This window comes from Parambassis ranga, chromosome 20 (assembly GCF_900634625.1).
Source record: "Parambassis ranga chromosome 20, fParRan2.1, whole genome shotgun sequence".
Classification (NCBI taxonomy): Eukaryota; Metazoa; Chordata; class Actinopteri; family Ambassidae; genus Parambassis; species Parambassis ranga.
The window spans coordinates 6,541,961-6,561,300 of NC_041040.1; the positions used below are offsets into that span (position 1 = coordinate 6,541,961).

The 19,340-nt window shown below is 40.6% G+C and overlaps 1 protein-coding gene across 2 annotated transcripts in view; it reads left to right on the top strand.

Annotated features, from left to right (window-relative positions):
- Nucleotides 1–466: 466 nt before the first annotated feature.
- Nucleotides 467–19,340, top strand: part of nrp1a (neuropilin 1a) — a 139,741-nt gene continuing 120,867 nt past the window's right edge. Inside the window, exons 1-2 of one of the 2 annotated variants that reach the window (XM_028432937.1) lie at nt 467–723; nt 14,086–14,244. The gene's annotated coding sequence lies outside the window, so the exon portion shown is untranslated. The remainder of the gene's footprint in view (nt 724–14,085; nt 14,245–19,340) is intronic. The other variant, XM_028432938.1, reaches the window with a different exon arrangement.

The window sequence follows — 19,340 nt, forward strand, 5'->3', positions numbered from 1 at the left end:
ATCATGCAGAAGCTGAATATTCACTCACCCGTTCTCTATAATGCTGCTGACTTGCTGTCTGGATTTAACTCCTTTAACAAAAGATAGCTGATTGAATGAACTGTTCATATTCATTATTCAAAGTAGTTTGGTTTTATAATTGTTCGGGTGTAGCCACACTTTCATTTATTCTAGCCGTTTGGTTGCCTGATCTTACTGCGGCTCAGTGAATTGCAGTTATGTCCATATTTTTTTATTTTCCAAGGTTTGCTCACATAAGCTAATCTTGTTGGCAGAGACAGCACCACAGAAATGTAAGCTGTTTATTACTGGTCAAGCACAGGTCAAGGAGATAAACAGACTTCTGAAAAATAAAGTGGATACAGTTACCGTTGAGTAGGATGTAGCTTTTCTGTGTCCCATCAGCCAAAGTAAATAAAGAAATGCCAAAGTCTATAACATGTTTGTGCTAATGGTTAACTACTACCAACAGCTCTCTATATTCACATGATGTGTCACTCACTGGCTTTGGTTGTTCTTTCCTCTTTCTTTTATAGGATCATCAAGTTTGTATCCCTGTCCGTGTGTGGCCCGAAGCCTTTGTGTAACGTCCACATGGCTGTGCAGCACAGAGGCTCCACGCTCCCGCTTCCTCTTCACTGCTATCATCGCCTGCATATGGTGCATGGCTCTCAGCTGTCGCCGCCGCTTCCTCCTCCATATGATTTCTACACACTCCACAATGTAAGTGGACCCCAACATCTGAATTTAATATATTGTACTTTTGAACCAGTGGTGGACAAAATGGACAATCATCAAAAGCTCTTAATATTGTTCATATTTTGACCAATAACATTCAGATATTATATCAAAATAATTAGATTAATTGTATTTAGTTTGAGGCATAGAAAACTGTTAATGATAATAAAAGTGTAGCCATTTGGTACTTTGCTTGACCCCGTGTATCACATGCATCCAAATAGAGGCAAATTGCTTAACGGCAAACTGCTACAGCTGCATGAAAATTAACTGTTGAGTCTCCCAGTCTGTTTCACAGCAAAAGATTAAAGTTAAAATCAAAAAGGAATGAATGAATGAGTGCTGATGCTTTCTTATCAACTCATATTGTATAGCCAGTATTTTGGTATAAAACATTTTGTCAGGGCCTATTAGTGTAATTAGCTTCAGTGTTGATCTCTCTACAAGATAGGTCTTCACTGGAGCCGTTGACCTAGAATAATGGGAATGTGCTGCAACATAATGAGGCGAAAACACATTCAAAGACTATCAAGGCAGTGAATTTCAAGCAGGATCTTGGGGATGCTGCTTCTTTTTTTACTCCCTGTCATGTTTGTGTGTCTGGATCTTCTACTCCTTAAGCTAAATTAGATAAAGTGTTTGTTCATCACACCGTATAGGTCAGCTGTAGTAACCTTTTTATTATGTAAACAGCATTGCTAGTTCTATTTTGTTCCACATAGTGATGGCACACTAGGTAGCAAGGGATTGCAGATCACACAGTGAGATAGTTTTCCTTCTCTGAATAAACAAGACTCTGAAATAGACACTCCACTTAAATAGCACAAGTCCTTATTTCCCTCTGGAAGAGACGCGTGTCGTATAATAAAGCACACAATCCAGACACACGGAGCTTTCATTGCTCTGCTCTTGTGTCAGCGCTCGTGCAAGCGGTGATTTCATTGTTGTTGTTTGCCTGTTGTTTGCCTTTTTGCATGTGAGTGTGACTTATAACATGAATAATTAGTGACTGTGATAAATTGCAGTGAGCCTCATCCCAAGAGGCCAGACTAGAAGTCTTACTCAAAGAAGACAGCCTTCCACTGTCTTTAAATGAGCTATTTTTACTCTACCAGTCAACAGGCAGTTGGGGGATTTCACCATGTTCTGCTTAGTCTTTGGAAAATACTCAAATTACTTTGTGGTACATCTGTGTTCAAATTAAGATATCATGTCTAATTAAACCACGCAAAAGGCAGGCATTGCTGTACAAGGGTTGGTAGTATGGGCGCCCGAGTGCATAAATGTACATTCACTGCTCTAACATTACAGCAGTGCTTCATCTCCTTATTCCTACTGCACCCACTCAATGATTTATTCATTCTCTAAATGAGTTGCCCTTGACTTGCTGCACATAAGTGATGCAACACATCAACAGACATTGAACACTAATGAGGACTGCAAAGATACAGATGATCTTGAAGGAGTAGAACATAAAAAATGAAAATCTAACGGGTCCAAGTTCGTGCAAGCATGCCAATACCCAAACAATAGAAGATATATAAGATGTTTACCACACAAGTCAGTAAAATACAACAATGCGGCCTTCTCTTGCAGACGAAGTTGTGATTTGGATGTCACATTTGACCATTGGTACAAAACATTACCCTGTGACCAACTGCAAATCATGACAATGCTGACCTTTTACAGGAATGAAGAGAATCACATTGACCAAAGTAAAACATGCTCCAGGATGCAGTTGTAGAAAAACCTTTCTCAGAGAGACATATGCACTTTTTAGAATTGTTTCACTCCTAACTTGTGTGATTGTTTTTTTTTCTAAATATTATGCATTTGCCCATTCAGATTAGTTCTTTTTTACCACTTTAAAAGACATTATTTGAACTCTTTTCTGGAGTAAACAACCGGACTGAGACTGCATGGAAGAGAAATAAAGATTCTGGGCTTTAATCCCCAACTACTGTGGTTTGTTAGTGGCAAGAAAGCAAAGCAGGCCAGCCACAGGATTCTTTGATTTTATTTTTATTGTGTGTGTGTGTGTGTACAGATTCTGTAACATCAATTTAACAACACAAAAGCACCTTTTTTTACAAGGTCATTTGATGTGAGTCTCTGTGTGACTTCTCCGTCGCAGAATGAAAGTTCTATCACACTAATTCCAACTGTTTTTCTATTAAAACAAACCCTACAGCAACTATTACCTTACATATCTTGAATTGGCATCCATCTCAGTAATGGAATGCGATATGTTCAATGCAAAAATGAGAAAATAATTTTAATCACAAGACCAAAAGAGCCACAAAAGTGTGCGTTAGGAGGCAGGTTGGAGATGGAGGAGGTACACTCTGGTCTTGGGTTTGTGTCCCTGCAACACTGGAAGCTGTTTCACTTGTGGCTGAGACATTACAAACTACTTGTTAGGGTTAGGTATTAAGAAAAAGGTTATATAAAAGTCATGGTTTGTCTTAAGACATGCATTCATAATATAAAACCCATTTTCGAAGGAAAAACATTCCTTGTTGTGATTTGTTGGTGGCAGTGTTGTGAGGGTGTCATCACAGTGTTACATGCAGCAACAGGTTAAGACAAACTAATCCAAAAGGTTTAAAATGCACTATTAATTTAGAGTAATATATTCCACTGAAACTGCCTGCAGTGTTGCATAAACATGTTTTGCTAAGTGCTATTCACTCTGTGACGTGATCCACAGAACTTCATAACAATGATGTCATGGTCAGTCTGGCTGTGAGTGTACAGACTCCCAAACAAAGTGCAGAGGTTATACAATGACTCACTGTCTCAGTCAATGTTATTCAAGCGGATGATTAGCTCCTTCTGACATTTGCAGTCAGTCCCTCTCTATTGACCAGCTAATTCTATTAATTCCTTCTTTGAAGTGCTGTAAGAGGAACTCCAAGGTTGTTCATCAGAGAGCTCCTTCATCCAGGCGTTTTCATTAGCTCAACCCTTGATGGCTTAGTGAGAACACAGAAATATTTGTGAGAACCCATAGTGTTAACTGTATGGAAAGGTGAGATGAGTGTAGCTGTTGTTGATGTGTGAGGTTATGCGAGGTTTTGTTGGCTGTAATGGCAGGGCGGAGGCCACATCTGATGTTTCCTAACCTCTGTCTGCACTGTTTGAGTCTGCAGTTTTAGGGATTTAGCGTAATTACAGGTGTGTTGCAGAGGTTTAGATGTGTCAGATCACGTGGCATGCTGCATGTGAAGACCTGACTCTGTCGTGGATTCGTTAATGACTTGGGCTTCTAAACAAAGGAAACAGAGCAACAACAACAAGGTTGATGCAGGTGTCAGAGGGAGAGAAATGTCAGGCTAATGTGCCAACAGCTCCGGGCTTTGTTTTGATTGCTGCAATTATTTTTATCCTCTTGTAGTTTATGTGATTGTATGTTTTTTCTTCCTTTTTCATTGGCTATCACATTGCACAATTACAGACTTGGATTTCCTGGGTGACTCATTAACCATAAGCTTTTGCAGACTCTATATTATATTCTGTACAGTACGCCCTACAAATGTTAGACAAAGCATAATCTCATGCTAGCAACATATTTAATCACAGTTTTCTGTATTACCTGAGTTCATTTGGTTATCACTACAATACACTGATAAGCAGCACATGAGAGATAAATCAACCCAATCTCATTCACACCTGGGCACAGTGAGAAGGAAGAATAGGACTAAGGGAGGAGGGGGGGGGGCCAGGCTAGTGCCACCTGACTGATGAATACACTCATGCATGTGGACACTTGGCTGGCGCACCGAGAATAACGGGGAGGGGATCTGGCACTTCATCAAGTAGACCTACTACTGGGAAATCGCTGCGCGAGAGCGATGAGGATGATGCGTTTATCTAGCTTCCTTTGTGATGCATAACTGGCTCTGCTGGCCTCACTGGCAGCGCGCAGTATGCTCACACCCAGCAGCACAGAACATTAGATACTTTTTACTCACTTGATATGTCGTAGTTGTGTTTAGTTAAAGCGACCAGACGTGTGTTGGTGGAGTGTAACTCCTCTCTTTATTCCTCAGCAGGCTAAGGTTCCTCCTCACCTAATAATCCTCCTCAGGTGTGACTTGACAGGCTTCCTTACATCCTCTACAATCACAAATGAAATCTGTGAAATATTTTTCAAATCAGAAGGCGAACCATTAGTAGATGCACAAAAATGAGGCTTGTATGCTGTAATTGGTAATGAGATTACAGCTCAGGGCGCATGCGAGACCATTTGTGCACGTGTGAGCTAATTGGCAGCCAAAGAGCCTAAGAGGGAATGTTCTGTGAGCCCAGCAAACAGTAACTCAGACCCAGGGCAACACTAATTATTCCAGGCTGGTCGCCAAATTCACAATATTACAGCTCCACAAAGCCATCTTGGTGCACGGACTCTCTCTCTGTTAGATGATGGTGGCACAGGTTCTGTTTTAAAGGCTGTCCACTAGAATTAACAGTTGCACTAACAGATCTCTACGTGTACTAATACATGGCTGGATGAGCTGCAAGTTGAAACCTGAGAATCAGCCTCATATACAGTGGGGAAAAAAAGTATTTAGTCAGCCACCAATTGTGCAAGTTCTCCCACTTAAAAAGATGAGAGAGGCCTGTAATTTTCATCATATGTATACCTGAACTATGAGAGACAAAATAAGAAAAGAAAATGTAGAAAATCACATTGTAGGATTTTTAATGAATTAATTGGTAAATTCCTCAGTAAAAGAAGTATTTGGTCACCTACAAACAAGCAAGATTTCTGGCTCTCACAGACCTGTAACTTTTTCTTTAAGAGGCTCCTCTGTCCTCCACTCGTTACCTGTATTAATGGCATCTGTTTGGAGTCGTTATCAGTATAAAAGACACCTGTCCACAACCTCAAACAGTCACACTCCAAACTCCACTATGGCCAAGACCAAAGAGCTGTCAAAGGACACCAGAAACAAAATTGTAGACCTGCACCAGGCTGGGAAGACTGAATCTGCAATAGGTAAGCAGCTTGGTGTGAAGAAATCAACTGTGGGAGCAATTATTAGAAAATGGAAGACATACAAGACCACTGATAATCTCCCTCGATCTGGGGCTCCACGCAAGATATCACCCCGTGGGGTCAAAATGATCACCAGAACTGTGAGCAAAAATCCCAGAACCACACGGGGGGACCTAGTGAATGACCTCCGGAGAGCTGGGACCAAAGTAACAAAAGCTACCATCATTAACACACTGCGCCGCCAGGGACTCAAATCCTGCAGTGCCAGACGTGTCCCCCTGCTTAAACCAGTACATATCCAGGCCCGTTTGAAGTTTGCTAGAGAGAATTTGGATGATCCAGAAGAGGATTGGGAGAATGTCATATGGTCAGATGAAACCAAAATAGAACTTTTTGGTAAAAACTCAACTTGTCGTGTTTGGAGGAGAAAGAATGCTGAGTTGCATCCGAAGAACACCATACCTACTGTGAAGCATGGGGGTGGAAACATCATGCTTTGGGGCTGTTTTTCTGCAAAGGGACCTGGACGACTGATCCGTGTAAATGAAAGAATGAATGGGGCCATGTATCGTGAGATTTTGAGTGAAAACCTCCTTCCATCAGCAAGGGCATTGAAGATGAAACGTGGCTGGGTCTTTCAACATGACAATGATCCCAAACACACCGCCCGGGCAACAAAGGAGTGGCTTCGTAAGAAGCATTTCAAGGTCCTGGAGTGGCCTAGCCAGTCTCCAGATCTCAACCCCATAGAAAATCTTTGGAGGGAGTTGAAAGTCCGTGTTACCCAGCGTCAGCACCAAAACATTACTGCTCTAGAGGAGATCTGCATGGAGGAATGGGCCAAAATACCAGCAAAAGTGTGTGAAAACCTTGTGAAGACTTACAGAAAACGTTTGACCTCTGTCATTGCCAACAAAGGGTATATAACAAAGTATTGAGATGACATTTTGTTATTGACCAAATACTTATTTTCCACCATAATTTGCAAATAAATTCTTTAAAAATCCTACAATGTGATTTTCTGGATTTTTGTTTCTCATTTTGTCTCTCATAGTTGAGGTATACCTGTGATGAAAATTACAGGGCTCTCTCATCTTTTTAAATAGGAGAACTTGCACAATTGGTGGCTGACTAAATACTTTTTTTCCCCACTGTATTGATGTTTACCCCATTTGTTCCAAAACTGTGTTGTTTGATTTGGACAAAAAAGAATGTTTCTCTTTGTTTGATTGACAAACTGTAATAAACCTCCTCCATCCTTTCATTCCTTTCAATTGTCTGTGATCTCCAATGAAAACAATCATTGTAGCCAAGCACCTAAAAGACACTTGCTTACTGCATTAGCTTGATTGCTGAGAGGAAATCAGTGTGAACAGATAATGGTGTGGAGAGAAATGATGAAAGTGGCATAAATATGGAAGGGAGAGGGGGGGGGGGGGGGTGGGATAAGAAGGGGGGGAATTGAAAACCGAGCGAGGTAAATAAGATTTGCCTCTATTTCTGCTGATGGCTGTCAGAACACCAGCGCTTTAAGCTGTAGATACGGTGGCAGCTCTGGGTGTGTGTGTGTGTATATACTTGTGTGTTTTGGTCTGTGTATGGCAGGGGCTAATTATCATGAAGAAGGGAGGGCAGAGTAGGGGGTGTAGGGAGATGAGTGAAGAGAAAGGAGAAAGATGGGAACAACAACCCAACACACCACCACCACCACAAACAGTGCCCCTCCCACCTCATTCTGACATGCCTGCCTCGCTAATAGAATAGCAGTGGAGCATGTTTGAAAAGGGGGGCTGGTTCGACAGCCTTTGATCAGCAGTCCCCTGTGACATCAATTAACCATTAATGTGCAGCCGTAGAGGAGGAAGATGGAGAGCTGTCCAGGGTCACCTCCATTCTACAGCCTGATAATGGCAGCTATTTAACCCAACCGGCCCTACTGTGCATGGTTCTGTGTGTGCGCTCTTGCAATAAAAAAAGTCTGCATGAGAATAACATCTTACATGCCATTGTTGTTCAGACCTAAGGTAAACCGAGGTGGACACTTTAGTGTGTGTGATGAAAGGAAAAAAGTATGTTTGTTTATTTCTGTCACCATCCACTCTCTCACCCAGCATCTTGCTGCTAAATGACTGTATTTTGAAGCAGCCCTAGCAGCCTGACGGGGACAGGGCTTCACATTACCACAAACAAACAAACAGTCATGACATTTTGTGTGTCACCTCTCACTGTCCACTGATGCATGTTCCCCTGTTGACCCTGTTTTTTTTCCTTTGGGTAAGACTGACATTAAAATGATCCGCAATGTAACCAAACTCACTTACGTTCCACCCCAGCCCTAATGAGCATCCTTTTTTCTTTGTTTCTCATTACCATCCTCCTGCCTTTCTATCATCTGTCTTACTCGTTTGGCATTGCTATGTGACATCTGGCACTGGCCAGACATTCCCCAGCCGATGACCAATGTCCTCCCATAACAAGGATATATGGGTCCATTAGCCTGCAGCTGATTATTTAATCATTTCTTAGATGGCTTTAATTGAAATGGTATGATGAATGGTGCAGAGGTGCACTCCCCATGGAGAGGTCTAATTGGGCCTCTGTCCTGAGTGCCTCACCTTGGACGCGACACATATTGGCCACCTCACTCAGGAAGCAGGTAGTATATGGATGAGACAGAGCAGTCGCCTTTATTAATAATAATAATACTCTGGCCTGATCTTGTTCGTTGTAGCATTCATATTCCCACAGTGTGATCCGGAGTTGCATTACATTGTCAAAATGAAGCTTTTTTATGAATGTAGTTCTGTCTCTTTCTGTCCTTGGTTAAAGTCGGGACAAGACTGTCCTTTCTGAGAACTAGGGAACTTAAAAACAACCTTTTCTTGTACAGAATTTTATAAAAAAAATTACCTGGCAAACCATTACCATTATCTAGCTGTGTTTCTATTTGTTGCAGAACTGACATTTATAACTGTTTTAGGATAGCAGCATTGGTCGTTTTGTTAAAGCTTTATTCAAGAGGTTTAAGAATGGTTTATCTTTTCATTGGTCTAAAATGGTCCTTAAAAAACAGTTAACGATAATGACTGCCAACGACCCATCAAGAAAAGCAATGTGCATATGCTTTTATTATCTCAAAGCCTCACAGCAATACCAAAACACATGGAAAACAACAGACATTATTACAACGCTCACTAGTTCATGACCCATATTGCAGGGAAGAATAATTACAGTTTGAGGGCAGAGAGGAGTGATGGCACACCATATGTTACTGATGTAACTGTCGTTTTGCCGTATGAGAGCTGCTATCTAGCTCACTAAGATTAGTTAGGACTCTAATCTATTGATCCCGTGGGAACATTGCTCCATAAGTCTCTCAATGGCTTCCTACTTAAACCCTCATCAAAGGCTGAGGCAATGTGCCTGGCGAGCTGTTTATGTCAATACAGTTAATGTGATGCACTTCACGGCTCCTCTCTCTCAGACACCAATGGCGGCACAAATGAATATATAAATATCCAGCGAGAGACCAAAATAAAAGTGAAATAAATAGAAAATAAATTCTTCCCGCCGATGTTGATGGTGGGGAGCGTGAGGGGACAACATCAGGGAAATGTAAGACAAATCCCAGCGCTGAGCTTCAATTCTCTCCCTGTCATTTCATGATCCCCTCCCTTCTTCTCCTCCCAGTAAACACATTACCATCTCGCCATTCAGACAGCCATCGTCTTTGTTGCCTGTCTTCTCCCTGTCTTCCATTAATGGTATGGATAACCTATCATGGCATTGTGCATGTGTGATCCTAACTGACAGTAAAAAGGATAAATGCCATGAATAAGCACTCTGCCGAGCGTCAGCCATGACCTTTGCCACAAGAGACTTGATACGCATCAGGAAATGCAAACCATCAACACAAACACACACACTTGTTACAGTGATGGGAGCAATGAAAATGAGCCAATGAGCCTGGTGATGTTTGAGTGTGTCATTGTCAAATGTCTGCCCTCCATTTATAGTCTACCTTTCCCTCTTGACAGTATATTACATCGATAGGAAAATAGCAATTTTAGCATATATTAACACTGCAGCTCATAAAAGGAAGGTGATCAAAGTAATGACCTTGTTTACGTCTATATTACAGTTTTCATGTAAAATATCTTGGAGCATATTTGGAAAAGCAATTGCTAAAAAAGTTGAAGAGATGGAAGTTGGTGTTTTTATTTCCATATAAACTCCATGAATGCATATGAGATTTTGGTTGAGTATATAAATGACATACTCTGTATGTATGAGTCTGTACTACTCTGTAGTAGTGGTTCTTTGGAATTGTATAGCATTATTTTAGTGTTCATCTAATACGCATTACTATTGATTGACAGAGAACACCAGGAAAGTTTGAGTGTTAATGCTAGAGTTAACAGATGCCGACTGGAATAAACCATGAGGCTTATTCAACAAAACTGAGTCATTGGGAACTGCCATAACATGCTGTGAAAGTGGAACAGTGAACAGTGCAAGTAAGGTGTTTGGTGGCATGGTGGCAAAGTTGTGATACGTTCTGAATCTCCATTGGTCACGGGAGGTCAGAGTTTGGGAACAAGCAGCAAGACCCAAAGTAGAGGGTGATACAGAAAAATGAAATGTGTATTGGATATCACAGAAGTGCAGTTTATTGTACCATACAGTACCAATCTGTGGCTGAGCACAGTGGACTTAGTGCTGCCTGGTGAAAAATCTACTTAAAATCACTGAACCATGAGCCAGAATGTCTCACAGCAGAAGCAGACTGATGTATCTAGGTTACTAACAAACAGGACAATGATTTTGATATAAGAGAAATCAATACAGAATGGTTTTTTCAGTGATATACTTAGCTTTTCAGCCTTAACGGAACATAATTCTGCAGTGCCAGAGGCCACACATGTTACCATTTCTGTTCATTTTGTCTTGTTGACAGAGGAATAGAGATAAGGGGACACAGAGCACTGAGTAAATTGGCTGACTTTCCCGAATCAGGTGTGAAGGTTTGGACAATTTCTATTGTTTGGTCAAGTGGAAAATTTCAGGTCAGACAAACCTTGGCCAGTGATATCCTGATGATTACTGCTGTGCTGTTTCTCCCTTACCAGTATGTTTACTCCATATAAGATTTTGTCTTATTGTCTAAGATCCCTAAACCTGAGCCACGCAGCACAAAAACATTGGTTTTGGTTGGTAAAATATTTGTAGACTTTTCATTGATCCCTGTAATGTTTTCTCTGTTGAGGAGAATGGTTATAAATATCTATAGATTTCACTGCCCACGGAAAAGCTTTGGATTTTTCAGCATGCTGTAAACAATGATAGAGATACTCTGTTTGAACCGGTGAAGTATTTCTTGAGTTATGGACAAAGTATGTGTTTATTTACAAGATCATATTCACATGTAAAGGGTCACCAAATGGTAATCAAGTTATCTTGAGTCATTTGAGGTTGACAAATTAGAAGAATCCCTTTATTGCATTTTTTAAATATTACAATCATGGAAGATGAAAAATGCTGCAGAGCCAGAAAAAAAAACAACCAGCCACTGATATCATTTTAAATCGTGCTACCAAAGAATGAAAAACCTGGGTTTAATAACATCAGTTACAGACTCTTTATGCTTGACATTTACGTAAAAAAGAGTGTTTGCTCTCTTTTCCTCCTACCATTATTAATGTGTGTTTATGCTAATGGTAAAATGGCTTTTTTATGATGTAGGCGTCTGAAACGATGGAAAAAATGCACAGTATAATAACAGCCAGGTTGAGTCTCTTGTAAAATAGAAATTTCTTTTATTGCACAGAGCACATGTAAACAATGTCAACACTAAAAAGGATGTGTGATTCGCTTTTAGGAATCAACACATGGACTGTGGATAGAAAACCTACTGAAAGACTTTGAATGTCAAGTCAAAGCTAAATAATGAACATTATCCTGAGCTCTGACCTACATTGTACTCTCTTTGTGCAATCACAATAATGATTACATTGTGATAAGCATCCTAGTGGACACATTAGGCAGCATTGTTATTTTAGCAGATAGGAGTTTACGGTCCATTTGTCAGAATGTTTGGTGTCTCTAGGTTATCTGGGATAGAGAAAATGGCTCAACAGAGCCCGAAGACGATATCATTAATTGGGTTTGTTGTTCTTGCGAGTTAGATAATCAAAAGAGTGAGGGCTCAGGTTTTGCTTGCATTGTGAGGCCTCGCCATTGATTTTTTTTTTTTTTTTCCTGTTCTGTGTTGGTGTCGGTGTTGTTTTGTAGATTTGTGTATTCATTTATTGGCAGTAAAAATGGTGCTGTCTGGAAGCTATCTTATAATTAATCAGACTAATCAATGGCTGATGCCTGAGGCAAGTGTAAAGAGTCAGCTTTGTGAGGATCACCTGTTGATCACCTGTCTTTGGTCATTCTGTGTGTGTGTGTGTGTGTTTGTGCATAAACGTGTGTGTTTTTGCTTCTTTTGTAGAAACAATACAGTGAGTGTGTTTGATTTTGTTTTTGTGTGTGCGCCTGTGTTCAGGCTCATTAAGATAAGAGGGACAGAGAGTTTGTTAAAATTCAAATATGTGAAACTCATTTTCCAAAAATCACACACTTTGATACCAATTCCTGTTGAGGACTGAAGATAAAGGTATTTCTGAGCTCTGTGATGAAAGTTGCCATGTATCAAAGTTGTTACCATGGCGACACTCCATTACTCTTGCGTTGCACAAATGAGTTGGGATAAATTAGAAATCCAATTTGTATCGTTTGCCATGCTCAGAATAGATTACAAATGTATCAGCCAGCTGATGCTAATTCTTTTGGCAGCCTGTGTTGTTCTGACGAGAAAAGGAGCGAAGTGAGGGGGCGGCATTGGTCGTATGTGCAGCCTTGTTTGTCATCAGCTTTATTTACCTTGCAGCCACTCCACAGGCTGCAGGCATATGGCTTATGATAATGAGAGTCCATATTGGGTCGCTGTCTCTCCCTGACTCATTCTCACATCATCTGTGATTCGCCGTTTCCTTTTTTTCCCCTCCTTACTTTCAGCATGCACTACGGAATCTGATATTAGTTTGATCGTTTATATTAGCATATAGCTTAAAGGTGAAAAATACTTTCCTTTTCTTGGCCTGTTCTTATTTTTTTTCCAGCTCCACAAAGAGATTGCGCAGGGAGGAGGTCTTGCAGATACACTGTTTGTAGTGTTAATTTTATATCCCAGTGGAACAGGAGCGGCTCCCTGTATATATTATCAAGGACAGTGAACACTCACTATATATTGCATGATTTTTGGATCAACACACACCTAACACCGGCACTTATATAACAAAATTATACATACTGTTGAAGGTGTAATTGTAATAACCAGTTTGTTTTGCTTAAAAACTGTTAAGTAGGGGTCTTTAACTAGGGGTTCCTTTACACAATGCATCACTAATGTGTGGCTTACTTCTCCAGGAAGAAAAAAACCTTTTTATTTCCTCAGAATTCCCACACCATAACCCAACAATGCTCATCAGGAAATGGAAGCTTTTATGGGTAGCGGTGGGACCTACTTTTTCTTCTATAGAACTGCAAAACACAGTGTTTGCATCTAGTACAACAGCATTGTTCTGGGGTAAAGGATTGTAGGTGCTGAATGAACTGCCTGTAGTCTCAGCCTGTCACCCACTGAAACCATTTGATGCATTATGATACAAAAAAATAAAACCAAATAGATCTGTGGTGTTTAGCAGCTGCAGTATAATTGGCAAAAATGGAAACACATTGAAAACTATAACGATTATCTCCTCCATTTTCAAATACTTAGAGTATGAAGAGCTGGTGCAACACAGGTTAACACAACTTGTTTTCGGGTGTCACATTGAAAATACAAAAGGTTCTGATACAGCATCTGTATTTTCTACCTTAAACCTGTGGTCTTAACTTCCCCAAGATGAAGATTATCTTTATTTTATTTCTCTGAATGTAATTGTTCTTCTTGTTGTTATTTAGCCTGCGCTGGCAGTGGTTTCTATACACAGTGCCACTGATCATTGTTATTAAAATTTCATGAACCATCTTTTTCACTGCTGGTAGATATCGGTGCTCTACTGTGATGAAATTTAATTGAGTAAATGAGTGTTGTAGAATTTTAATCAAAATATAGGAATAAACTCATTATTTTAAGGCCAGATAGAAGCAATGCCAGCACTTGTTTGGAGTGTTATTTATTCCTTCAGACCATAAAGACTGATCCCTAAATTGTCAGGTTTCAGATCACTAACTGGAGTGAACCGTTCAACCACATTTTCCTAAGGCAAGAACTCCTTCCTTTCTTCAAAGAACAGGTCCTCCCTCTGTGCTGGCTAACCCGGTGCTGCAGGAAAACCACAGAAGAGATGTTGGGACCTGCTATCAGAGCAGCGTATACCCTGCGGTCTGCTGTCTGGTCACATAAAAACATCAGGGCAGCTGTGGAAAAGCCTCTGGACAGGAGCCAGACTGAGGTGGGAAGTAGCGTTTGGTTGGTTTAGATCATAACCTATCAACCTCTGAGGTTTTGTTCCATTTTTTTCCTCACTTAAGTGTTGTTATTTTTTTGGTCTGTCACCCTGTCATTTTCCTCTTTTCTCTGTGTGTATAACCCCTGCAAGGCACTCTGCTGCAGCCATCTTAAGGTTTAAAAGCACAATAATATGTTTTGTGCTCCCCCCCCACAGAGCCTATAGATACCTATAAGGCTTATTTTTTGATGATGCACGACTTGCCACATGAATTGGCAAAGGAATTTGGCTGGTATCAAATTAGGATTTGGAATTGCACACTAATTAGAAATTACGAAACCCAGTACAAGTGTTGGCTGCAGAAGCCTGTCTGAGCATGTGTCGCTTTGCACAAGTGGGATTTTCGGGGGTTTTTCATTGTTGATTGAGCAGCCAGGCACTTTCACAATAGACTGGAATTTAAACTGAACCCCGTATGAAAACAATGTGTCCCACACATACACAGAGTCATTGAAATGACTTGGAATTGTGCTGATATTTTCAGAATAAAACTCCACTGCTGTAGCTGGTCAGAACCTCAATACAACTTGACAAACATGAAATTTAAATAAATCACACAGCTATACAAAAGCCAAATTCAGCTGTCTGGACTAACTGAAAGCAGTTGCTAGCTTTGAAGCTGCTAAGAAACATTGTATTCTACCAGCATGTCTAATCAGAACCAGTGAAGTTTTGCCCCCTTACAGTACAGCAGTGCAGGTATTGTTCTTGAAATCTTAGCTGACAGCGCTGCAGTGGGCTTCAGATTCTGGCACTGGTTCTGAATATCAGCTTTCTATATATATATATGAGGCATAGCTCTGCCATTTTGGGGGAAAAAAGTATTTTAAAGGAATGCACACCCAGATATGCAAAAACACAACCTTCAGGACCTTATTTATGAAAGAAGTGCTTGCGTTTTTAAGACCATATATGATTTATACATCCTCCCTTAACCACCCTGTCACCCTGTTTTTCTCCCTCTCCCTAATGACATTTTTCTGAGGAGGAAAAAAAGAAGTCCAGAGTTAATCTCAGTGCCATATGGGTGAACTGATAGATGCTGCAATGCTAAGTGGCTCGCTCAAACTGTGCTGGCACAAAATAATTGTAATTTATGAGGCCAAACCTTCCGATTCATCACAGACCATGCCTTTTCAGGCAGCCGCGACACATCATTACGGGGTATCGCCTTTCCCTCTCATTGGCTTCCTAATCCAATAGAGCGCTGGTTTTAGCCAAACCTACCTCTTACACATGCAATTGTCTTTGGCGACACTGCGCAGTAATGGCTCTGACCTGCCAATTGCAGTAGTGGAGATGTAGACTGAGAGACTTGTAATGAAGGTTGATATGACACGGTGAAGACGTCATTACGACATCCATATGGGACCACTGATGTGGCTGAGAGTGGGATAACTTCCTGTGTTGTCAGGGCTTAAGTATATGTGGTCAGATATCGTGTTACCAGTGCTGCAATGGGATGTTGGCTAATTGTGTCATTACACTGCACCTTTCAGGTTGTTTTTTCTTAACTTTGAAGCCACAAATCACTCTAATTCAGAATTAGGTCCCATTTTCATGCTATTTCATTTAAGCGGCAGCTCAATCAGTTTCAATTTACAATGTATTATTTCTAAAGCCATAAAATTAGACAATTTTCCATCTCGCTCTCTTTGTAGCAACAAAGGTCGTCTGCTTTACAACAATAAGAAAGTAATTCCAAAAGTTATTGTTGTTATTCATCTTTCATCACACATTAGTGGAGGCATATTCAGTAAACTTTGATTATGTTAACATTTTCATAGAGCTTTTTTAACAGGCCACATTTGAATGAAACAAAACTGACTGCCTTCATTTTATTGAAGTGGATTAGTGCAACAAAATCTCTGCTGGAATATCCATCCATGTGCTACACCAGCTTTATTCTATAGAGGGTGATGGGGAACTGGAGTCTGTCCCAGCTGGCAGGGTAGACCCCTTGCCAGGTCGCCATGCTCACATGCACGGCATAAGAACATAGTTTTGTAATTTACTTTTGGCCTCTCGGTGACATTGTGGCTCCCACACATGTTTGGCCTGAAGTATGGAAGACCAGAAAACTTTGTAGCTTAAAAAGTATTTTATGGTGAATGGTGTTCACCAGCAACCCCATCAGATCATGCCAGTGCAGTTTATTAAAGGTCTTTTTCTTTAAAAGGTGGTTAAATCTTGCCTTTTTATATAGTTTGCAAAACAATCATAAAATGTTGATCTTACATAAGTCTGCTTTGGAACACCACAGGATTCCAAGTCAGCTGAATATAGCAGGACAAGCAAAGGGCACGTCAACACTCTGTATTCAGAAGTCACTGTTGCATGCCAGCGGCTGTCACAGATGAAGAGTGCAGGTGCACTGAAGTGTTGGAGGACAGACGTTGCACTTCTTTTTTGCCACTCCAACCAGCTTCCAAGCAGGTGCCCTTACAGAAATAGCATCAGTTGGCAGGATATGTGTGTCATGTACCAACCTGCTAACCTCCTAACCCAGCAGGGCGATACTAGAGGAGTTCCAAACCCTTCTTCACTCCTCCTCGGCATCACCGCCGCCTTTTTCTTGTCTGAAATAAATCCAGGTTCTGAGAATTGACTGTTTATGTAGAAGTATTTTATTTATTTATTTATTGATATCTATTTCAAGTTTAATTGCAGGACCAAAATCAGACAAGAAGACTGAGCTTGATTATGTGCAGAGCTCACTTTCTTATTGAAATCAGACTTCCTTTCAAGTGTGTGTGTGTGTGTGTGTGGTGCAGACAGGGGGGTGCACGAATTCGGGGGGGCTGTCACCGACTCAGTGCGTTTGTAAAAAGGGCAATTGCATCAGTTTGATTGAAGAGCTGTTAAGGATGTCGAAGGTTTCAGCATTGAGTGTGCAGGCTGGTTTTACGCATCAGCGCCCCTTCTATCGCCTCACAACTGCGATTTTAGCACTGATTACGTGGTTTTCCCTCTAAAACGTCTGAAAAAGGAGGAACCCAGACATCCTCAGCAGGACTGTCCTCAATTTTGGCTCAGAGCTGATGTGTTTAGGGTAATCTTCTTGTTCTTGAAGGACAGAGAGGGGTCAGCAGAGATGAACCGTGATTTGTCTCCACCCCGTCCCACAGCGCTGCATGAAATAGGGCCTCTCCTTTTGGCATGGCAGCTATATTTCCATGTTAGGGAGCACCTGTCTCCATGGTGCATTTATGAGGCACTGCACAGCTGTTTCAGGGGTTCCAACACACATGCACATTTTCTTTGTTATTCATGTCTCCCTCCTTTCTTCCCCATTCAATAGCCAACTGTGCTTTAACAGCACAGTTAAGTTTTTTTTTAAGGGGTATCAGAAATTTACTAACCTTTACTAATAAACCCACATACAGTGAGCACACTCTGTCCTCTGATTTCTCTTTTGTTTGCACTCGACAGAAATGAGAGAGGGAACTTGTGAAGATAAATGTTTCCTTATAGGTTGGTGACATTGTGATCTTTTCCACATTAGACGTCTGTTCTCTTAGGAGGAGAACATATTAAAAACATTTAAATATCGTTGACACCATAAAACCTCACACTTTGACTAACAACAGAACAGTCACAAGGAGGAACACAAAGCAAATGCTTAAAAAGGCTGAAGAGAAAAGTGGTTAGAAGCAGCAGAGCTTTGTAATTTCTGTCATCCAGCTGATTGTGCAGTCCATATGTGCCTTTTTAGAAAAATGGCCATTAAAGCAAAATTGCCTGAAGCTCTCAGGCATTCAGGCTGCTGTGTATTTGTACTCATTGTTCAATAAATTTTCACATTTTAACTTCTGAATAATGACTGCATGGGATGGTCATGCACGTTAAAAAACCTTACAAAGGCATAGTGGTTAAAGAGCTGCCATTTTCATATTTTAGCCTTCCTCTTTGGGTTTTTGTTAATGATCAAAAATCACTTTGTTTTAGCTTTTGAAAAATGTATGCTTAGCCCAATTACTAGGGCTGTTCAAGCCATCCTGCTTACCTAAACCCCCCTCCACCTCACCCTCTCTCAGCTGTTTGAGGCTAATGGAAATTAGTTACCTTGAAAATGTGGGGGCCATCCTGCTTCAGTATAGGCAGACCAAATGAAGATGGATTGCCTTTATAGAGAGACCGCTCACAACCCAAAAGCAGCATTGGTTATGATTCAAGCTCGTATTATTTCCATTATATCCTGCGGTCCCTGTTTACTTCCTCCGCTCTTCACCATCTACTTGTAGGTATCTTTTCAGGGTTGCATTAATGGGGTTCTGTTGTTATGGCTGCATGGTTTGCTCTGTGTCATCTTGGAAATAGGCCTCATCAGAGATTTGATGAGAACATACTAATAGGACAGATGTTTGGAGGGAAAATCAATAGAGCTTAGCTATTAGGAGGTAGATGGATAAAAGGACACTCAATGCCAGAAATAGCATGAGTGCACGGAACTAGACAACTCTTGTGTGTGATTAGTTGCTTGCTGTTCTCAAAAACATTTTTTTTTCCCAAAAAATGATTTTGTTTTTTGGTCTACACTTACATCTTGCAGGACCAACAACGTATGTGTACCATGTGTTTGTTTGCTGTTAAGGTAAAATCAAACGGCGCCTTAGTGCTCAAGTTATAGCCTATAATTTCCTGTTGGGCTTAAGCAGAGTGCATATATATATATATATGCCAACTTTGTCTTTAGACTAAGAATGTATTTCTCTAACAGACTCAACTACTAAAGCCAGGCATTCAGATTAATTTTACTGTGATTGACTAATTTACATAATCCTCTTATCTATGTATACTATTGATTTCTATGAAATGATCTACTTTTATTGTGTCATCTCCTGCCATGATGGCACCAGTAACCGGGGGCCTATTCTTGTGAATTTCTTCAAATATGTCACCAATGTTCCTATAGGAACGTTAGGAAATGCTTGGTCTTCTCTACAGTTAGCAGGCTTAACTACAAAATAGCCATAAATTGAACCAAATATTTCACGACGTCCTGGGAAGGGTTTATGCAAATTTGTCACAAATGTTCA